Source organism: Cyprinus carpio, unplaced genomic scaffold (genome assembly GCF_018340385.1).
Source record: "Cyprinus carpio isolate SPL01 unplaced genomic scaffold, ASM1834038v1 S000006640, whole genome shotgun sequence".
NCBI lineage: Eukaryota > Metazoa > Chordata > Actinopteri > Cypriniformes > Cyprinidae > Cyprinus > Cyprinus carpio.
In genome coordinates this window covers 210,042-218,781 of record NW_024879268.1, presented here as the reverse complement: position 1 = coordinate 218,781, position 8,740 = coordinate 210,042, and the positions used below count along the sequence as shown (strand labels likewise).

Here is an 8,740-nt window from a genome sequence, read left to right as displayed (position 1 = left end):
GCGGTTCAACGCGCTCATTTTTTCCAGGCGCAACCGGCCTCATCGAGAGAAAAACATTTCAACTTTTCAGAATGCCCCAAGCGCACCGCGGGTCAGTTGACAGAGAACCAACCAATCAGCTTCATCCTTTCCCGTGACAACATTGAAAGCTCAGCCAAGATGAAGGAACAGCTGATCAAAAGTGTACAGGGATAGCCAGTTTTAGCATCTGGAGAGCAAGCGCACAAACGTTTTTTTTTTTTTTTTTACATTTTGGTGCAACATTTTACAAAAATCAAGATTAAATATATTTGGTCAAAATCCCATGTTAAAAAAGATGAAGTGCTATGCAGGCTATTTAAGAGAATATTGTCTGATTAGTTGGCAAATGCTGACATAAAATGCAAAGTGTTTGCTCTCTCTCTCTTTACCGTTCCCACATCTCAGACCTCACATACATAAAATATTACCCTTTTTAGACATAAATATAGAAAATACTATGCAAACCTAACTGAAACAACCCAGGGGCCAGTTGCATAAATTTAGCCATCATGCTATGACCGTGTCTTTAGAACTAGTCTGACCAACTACCAGTTGCCAAGGGCTAATCAGTCTTACTCTTCCGATACAAATAAGACCAATCTACCTTTTCATAACTGAATTAAAAAAGTTATGACCAGACATGAAGAAAAAAAAAAAAGATGACTGACTTTTTAAGACTAAACAGTTCATGCAAACCGGCCCCCCAGTACGGTACTCTTGTAAGACCTCCTCCCTCCGCTCCCTCAATAAATACAATATATCACTGGATCTAAGCAAATCTCATTGGTGACATATTTTGATCAAAAAAGTGAGTTGTCACTGAAAGGTGAAGAGTTTGCATCTATGAATTTCTCAATCTGGTCGCGCGTGTGATTAAAATTGTAGGATAACACGTAAATTACTCTTACTTATTTAATTTCACCTAATTTTCCAACATTTTTTCTGTTATTACAACTGCAACATGGTTTATATGCTTAAAATTACGCGTTCTTATTGAAAAAAAATTATTTTCATCTTATATGGTCTTTGCGTCACATCTTGTGTTAAAATCTGACCTTGAGGCCTTTTCGTTGCGTTCCATTGCCTTGCGTTTGTCAACAAACGCTCCTTCTCAAAAGCCTTGCTATAGCCCTTTTCTGTAGGCTGCTAAACGATTATTAATATCAGCAAAGCAATAATTTTCACTCCATTCTAATGTGTAGCCTGTATATTGCATTGCCCTTACTCTCAAAACATCAATGATCCTTCATAAGCAGGTACTGCGTGAAATGCATACAGGAATGCTTTGTGTGTGTTTGTGGGTGACACGTGTGTGTGTGTGAGAGAGAGAGAGGAGAGAGAAGAGAGAGAGATGGCGTCAGTGGGATTTTTCGTGGTGTTTTGGGTGTACTGCTGGTGGCAGCAAGTGCAATCAGTGTTAGATTGGACATTTGGTGCTGTGATTGTGGAGAAGGCAATCACTCCTGATAGGGCATTTTTACAAGGCTTTCTGATTGGCCTGACAGAGATCCCTGCAGTCCTGAAGTGATCACGACACCCTTAACTCAAATCATGCGGGCTAAAGAAGCCCTCATCAGAGTGGCAATCGATGAAAATTTCCACTGGCACATTGTTCAAAAAAAATAAAAATAAAAAATAATAATATAATATAATATATGTGTATAATATATATTTTTGTGTTGTTTTTTTGGAAACTGATAATTTTTTTGTCTGGATTCTTTTATGAACAAGTTAAAAATCTTTCCTAACAATATGAGTCATTACTATCACTTTTTATCCATTTTACACATCCTTGCTGAATAAAAAGTATTCATTACATTCAAAAAAAGAAAGAAAAAAATTTACTGACTCCACACTCTTGAAAGGTAGTGTATATTGTAACACAAGATTTCCATTTTGAATAAATGCTGTTTTTTTTTTTTTTTTTTTTTATTTTATATTCATATAAAAGAATCCTGAAAAAATGTATCACAGGTTCCAAAAAACCTGAAGCAGCCCAACTGTTTCCAACACTGATAATAAATCAGCATATTAGAATGATTTCTAAAGGATCATGTGACATGTTAAAGTATATTAAAATAGAAATTGTTATTTAATATTTCACAAAATAACAAGTTTTTTTTTCTGTATTTTTCAAATAAGTACAGATAAGTACAGCCTTGATGAGCTCAAGAAACTTAGGTAAAAAAGATTAAAAATCTTAATGATCCCAAACTTTTGAAAGGTTGTGTGTGTGTGTATATTTATAGAGAGAGAGAGAGAGAGAGCCTATGTCATACACCCTAAAGCTAATGGAATTCTCATGTAAACAGAATAACAATAGATGCCATTTATGTGTTTTTATTACTATAATTGTTAGTCTATAATCTACAGTATAAATAAGCCTATTAGGATCAGCCATTAGGCACAATTGCTTGAAATTGGGTTAATTAAAAATAATAAAAAGCGACCCCATAAACTTAGGGCCTACTTATAACTATAGGCTACGTATTAACCAATAGTCCTATGAAATTAAATCAATATTGATAGACTAATAAAATTTTAATATAATGATAATAGATTATTGTTATTGTTTATCTTAAAACATTAAAATAATGTGTAAGAACATTCAAACAAATGTTCAAAGCGTCCGACTGTGCGGCACATGTCTGTCAGCTGGTCCATACAGATTTTAAAACCACACAATTAAAATCAAAACGCGCTCATTAACACGGAAATGGCTTAAGGCCAACTCCTATTGTTTAATTCTGAAATACCAACAATGAACAAATAAATAACTAGAAAGCTGCTTTCTGGTCATAATGATAAATTGATTTTTTTTTTTGTCCCGAAGTGATGTAGCCTATTCCGTCCACAGTTCAGGCGAAATATTCCACGATTTCCCCTAAATTATACCAGAAGAAGAAAAAAGGACCCGCCTTGAAATGGCGGCAATTAAATGTCAAGAGTTTTAACGAGACCTCTTCACCTTTGGGTTGCTCTGGTTGCGCGTTTTTGCCAAACGCGGGGTTTTAAATTGGTGTTATTAAATAAATCAATTCTCTTCTTCCACTGATTCTTCAGAGGTTTTGATTGGCATGCGTAATTGATACGTTTGGGGTGATGGCATTATGTGAACCGTTTCCGAATCCCTAATGCGGATTTCAAGTACATAATACACTGCAAGAGTCGGACGTTTTAACAATGACTGGAGTCCTGGAAGTCGTAAATGTAGTTTTGGTAATTGTTGCAGTTGTCATGGTGAAGAGGAGAGCGGATGATGTTTACGGGATGAAGCGCGCACATTTAAAGGCTGCATGTTTCGAGATTTGGGAACACGAAGCTCATTCACTACAGTCAGGTCTATGGATCGCAGTGAGGATTTTATCAGCAAGTGCAGAGAAGTTACAAGCGACATTTGTATGGTAAATCTACATATTTATATACTACGGATCTACGATGTTGAATCTACGGTCGACTTTTTACTAATATTCTAGGTTGGCTTAATTCTTCGGGTTTTATTTAAATAGCCTACTTTTTAAATTTTAAATAGTTTTACAGTTTTTGTGATACACATGTGATATGAATAAAGCGTTAATTAATGACAATAGCCTACCTGAGTTTCCGTCGGTGTACCGATAGCCTACAGATCCTAATAGTGCACGAGCGACGGTTGCTGTGGTTACCGCCTCACGCGAACGCGATATTTTTTCATAAAACGTAGCAAAGATACGATTTTTTTTGTTACTAATTTTTTTTATATTAAAAATTTACATTTAATATGTACATAAAATGTTACTTGTGGGATTAAATGTAGAATTTAACATTTAATATCATTTATAAGACGCATTTCCCCTAACCCAATGCGTTTCTCCTGTGCTTTACAGAAGTGCGCTATAGTTTTACAGTTGTGAGGAGCCAATAACATTTTCTGTATGTTTTGAAATGTCAGATCAAATAGAATTTCTGTTTCTACAGAGTTCACCAGAACTCTCTGAATGGCCGGTTTTCTCCATCTGCTCTTCCTCAAACAATGGCATCTGATGCTTTCCAAGGCAAAGCAGTTTGCACAAGGTGTAGAGAGGACATCCTAGACCGGTATCTGCTTAAGGTGAGAAGGATCCTTTAACGTTAGTTAATATTTATTCATTTCATTGACAATTTGAAATGCTGTATGATCAGTTCCATCAGCTGATTCTCAGTTTGTAATAAAATGTCTTGTTGAGTGCAGGTCAATGACTTGTGCTGGCATGTGCAATGCCTTTCATGCAGTGTGTGCCAAACCACTCTGAGTGGACACACAACCTGCTACGTTAGAGAGCGAGAGGTCTTCTGCAAACTAGATTACTTCAGGTACTTCTGAAAGGTGTATATTATGCATATACAGACAAGATGGTTTCAGTATGTATTTAACTAAATCCATTATGGCTTGATAGGATCTAACAAACTGCTCATGCTGCGGTGAAGCGGTTCACTCCACAGACTGGGTGCGCAGGGCGAAGGGAAATGTTTACCACCTGGCATGTTTCTTGTGCTTCTCTTGTAAGAGGCAGCTGTCCACAGGCGAGGAGTTTGCTTTGGTCGGACAAAAATTGTTGTGTCGAGTTCATTACGACAGCATGCTGGACGAACTCAAAGGTGCTGCTGAAAAAAGGTAAGAGTCCTGCATGAGCACAGGGGGTGCGCTTTAACTCTATAAAGCCTGCTGTATCATAATTGATGATCACATTTCTAAGGCCTCTAAATTATCAACATGATCTTGCATAAACTTTGCTGAAAAAAGAAAAAAAATACACACAAGTAGAAGCTTTTCGGTGTAACCCTGATTGAATACAAATATAATGATACAAATATAATTTACTTTAATCTTTTACTCACCCTGATTGAATACAAATAAAATTATACAAACAAAATTAACAAAAAAATTAAACTAACTTAAAAAAAAAATGTTGAAATGTGATTCATTATAAAAAAAAAAAAAAAATAAAAAAAAAATTTGATTTTATTTGTTTATTTGATTATCCATATGTAATGCATTAGAAAAATCATGTTTTGAGGAATGGTTATTTCTCAATTATTGCATTGCATTATGTTTTGCCCCAATAATTAAAACTAGAGATTTGATCATAAACTGATTAAATATAATCTTGCTAAGACACCTTATTGTGAGATACTGACTGATATTTATAAGCATTTCATGTAAGAAGTCTACCAAGGATGTCACTAATTTAAAGGTTTTAGAATTTCATGTTCATTTTTGGCCATATACTGTTAGCTTCATTAAACTGCATATTTATGAAAACAATTACTGTTCTTTCCTCCTTTATTATGAGCTCCTTTATTACGAGGTCTGCAGTTTCAATAAACTGTTTCATTAAAAAAAAAGGAAGAATAAAGCAGTTGTTTGGTTTTAATGTCTTCTGGTTTGTAGCATGCTTAGTTTTGTCTTATAAATAATTACACCTTTTCCTTACCATTTATTATTCCAGGAAAAAACGTCTCTCCTGAAGGTGTGTTGCATACAGGCTGTGAAATAAACCAAAAACCATCTAAAAGAGCACGTACCCGTTTCACTTCAGACCAGCTGCAGGTAAACAAAAGCATCGCTCTCGTGGTTCAATATACGCCACACACACTGAATCTGGGGTTCAGAGTCTTATTCAAATGAGTTCAGTATAAGCAATAATGGATCCCCTGCTTTGTTGTTGCTACTTGTAATCAAAAACCATGCTAGAGAGTTCCCTCTGGCTTAATGTCTCTGGCCCCCTGTTGAACACTATTTGGATGTTTGTGGCTTGCAGGTTATGCAGGCCCAGTTTGCTCAGGACAATAACCCGATGCACAGACACTTCAGAGGCTTGCTGAACAGACGGGCCTTAGCCGACGCGTCATTCAGGTTACATTTCTTTAGCAATTTCGAAAGTGCCTAAATTAAGCCGTCTAAAAATGTATGGTTGTGGCAACAGAAGAAAGCTCATATGCTGTCTAAGTAATTTCTTTGAATTTATTTCTGGTCAGGTTTGGTTTCAAAACTGTCGCGCCCGTCATAAGAAACACATTTCTCCTCCTCGTTCAGCAGTACCCACAGGAGATATGCCTTCACTCCAGTCCGTGTCCACCCTGTATGAGCAGCACTATTCACACACATCCCTGCTTACAGCACTGCACAGCACCTGCATTGATGGTGAGGTTTGAGGAAATCTAGTACACTCAGATAAATTCTTTAAATAGGACATAAGTACATTTATTATCGGTTTTTGATTAATATTACTAAAACTGCTGATGGAAAAGGTATCCAGTGTTAGGATGACATAAATTTGTCTCTTCGTGTTTGTGCTTTTGTTAATGGCTATGTTTCTCGTTTGTTTTTAGTGCACACACCATCATCTCTATTCTATCAGCCGTTACTGTCCCAAAAATCAACACATTTACCAATCAGCAGCAGCTAAACGGTTTACAATTCAGTTGTTAATGTTGTGCCAGTTGTTGTAACTACATTTATGTCACTGATACCTTTGTATTTAATGTATTAATTTATGTTTTCATTAGTGCTGTCAAAATATTAATCGCATCCGAAGTAAACGTTTTTGTTCACATTATAACGTGTACTGTGTATATTTATTAGGTATATATAAATACAACAAAACACATGCATGTATATAAGAAAAAATGTTGTTTTATATAATATATATTAATATATCTAGTATAAATTAAATGAATATAAATATATACATGTAAATATTTTCAAAATATATACTGTGTGTGTGTGTGCTTTTTTTATATACATAGTAAATATACACACATATATATTATGTAACAAAAACATTTATATTTTGGACCCAATTAATTGTTTGACGCACTAGTTTTTATTTATTATTGTGTGTTTTGTTCATATCCCATGTGGTGTTAACTAAAAATAAATAACTCGTCACGTCTATATGAAATAACTTTATTTCCGAAATTATCCTTGCACTTGGGATTACATCATACAGTGTTATTAATGCTTTGCAAAATATGTTTTTATGCAATATATGTTTACAAAAATAGTAAAAATGTGTACCACACTGTAATTATGTAGATAATTAAATAGTTACAATATCAATGACATGATTAGACAAATGTTAAACTCAAAATACAATTTAGATGAATAATGAAAGCTGAATAACAATCCAGAACATGCACTCACTGTCACTGTTCACATTCAAGTGTTTTTAAACAACATAAAACTGGTAAAGAATACACTCTTAATACTTAACACTCTTAAGACCACAGCAAAACAATTTTTTTTTTTTTAAAATAAATGAATTACTTCAAATTGATGGCATCAAAATATGAGCAGAAATTAGTTTCACATAAATAACTACCACTACTCTGTACACAGATTAATATCAAGGTGTTATTAATATAAATTCAAGTCCTTCCTGGGCTAAAATGAAGTGTGAACGGACACAATGAAAATCACACTGAAGGAGTGTAACCTCCTAATGCTAAGAGCAGTCAGCCTGATGAAAAAAGCAGTTGATGGATGAATAAGAGCAGTAATGAAAGAATAAATAGAGTTCTGCACAGCAGAAAAAGGGCTCATATCAACATGTGGTTGAGGTTAAAGAGCTGTTTACTGCTTGTTGGAATAAGGCACTTCAGCTGAAACTGTAAAGTACAAACAGCAACTTACAAAAAGTTGAGAAAAATTCATTTAGTGAAGAGCAAATAAATGTTACCGGTTGTTTTCTCAATATGAGAGAAGAGGCAGTTTCACCCCAAATGGGTGCTAACGAAAAATGCAATGGTCACATAAAAGACAAGAATTGGTTAAAAAAATGACTATGTGTCTAAAATCTACAAAAATCCACACAAAGTGAGACATTTCCACACATTCATAAACAGGAAATCATCTCAATTCATTTGTAGTGCTTACTGTCACTTATATTTACTTGCATAATAAACAGAAAGATTGCAGATCATACAAAAGATTCTTGTATTATATATTTTGGGGTTTCTAATGAGATTAATAATACAAAACTATCTACATGCATGACTGAATATTGCTTAAATCAGTCCATTTACTATAAAAACCAGAATCTGTGTTTTACATGTCAGTGCCTTTTGTTTGGTTGCTCCTTCTTTTTTCTACGTTTCTTTTTCTCCTCTGGTCTCTTGTTCTTCTTGTTGAGGATGGCACGCAGGCTGCTGGCCATGTAATACGGCCGGGTCGCCGAGGCCATCGTTCTTCTCCAAAATCAAGCACTGAGAACAGGAGCACAAGCAATGTTAATGCCAACCAACCGCTCATGTGATTTTGGAAACAGTGATACATTTTTTAAGGATTCCTAGATGAACACAAAGTTTGAAATAGAAATCTTTTTTTGTAACATTATTGGATAAACTTTTCTTGAACTTTTGAGCAATTCAATGTATGCATGCTATACAAAAATAAATTGCAATAAAATTTTTTTTTATTCTTACCACAAACTTTTGATTGGTAGTGAATCACTGTTTATGCAAAAACATTAAGCAACAAAAACTGTTTTTAACACTGATAATAAGAAATGTTTCTTGAGCACCAAATCCGAAGGAGCATGTGAAAAATCAGCTTTGCCACCACATGAATAAATTACATTTTAAAATATATTAAAGTAGTTCTTTTAAATTAGTCTTTTACTGTAAATAAATGCAACTTTGGTTAGCAGACGAAAAAAAATCTTAACTATTCCAAAGTTTTGAACAGCACATATATATT

The 8,740-nt window shown here is 34.6% G+C and overlaps 1 pseudogene; it reads left to right on the top strand.

The window, feature by feature from the left end:
* Window positions 1–4,006: 4,006 nt before the first annotated feature.
* LOC122144315 lies at window positions 4,007–6,108 on the top strand (annotated as a pseudogene).
* The last annotated feature ends 2,632 nt before the right edge of the window (window positions 6,109–8,740 follow it).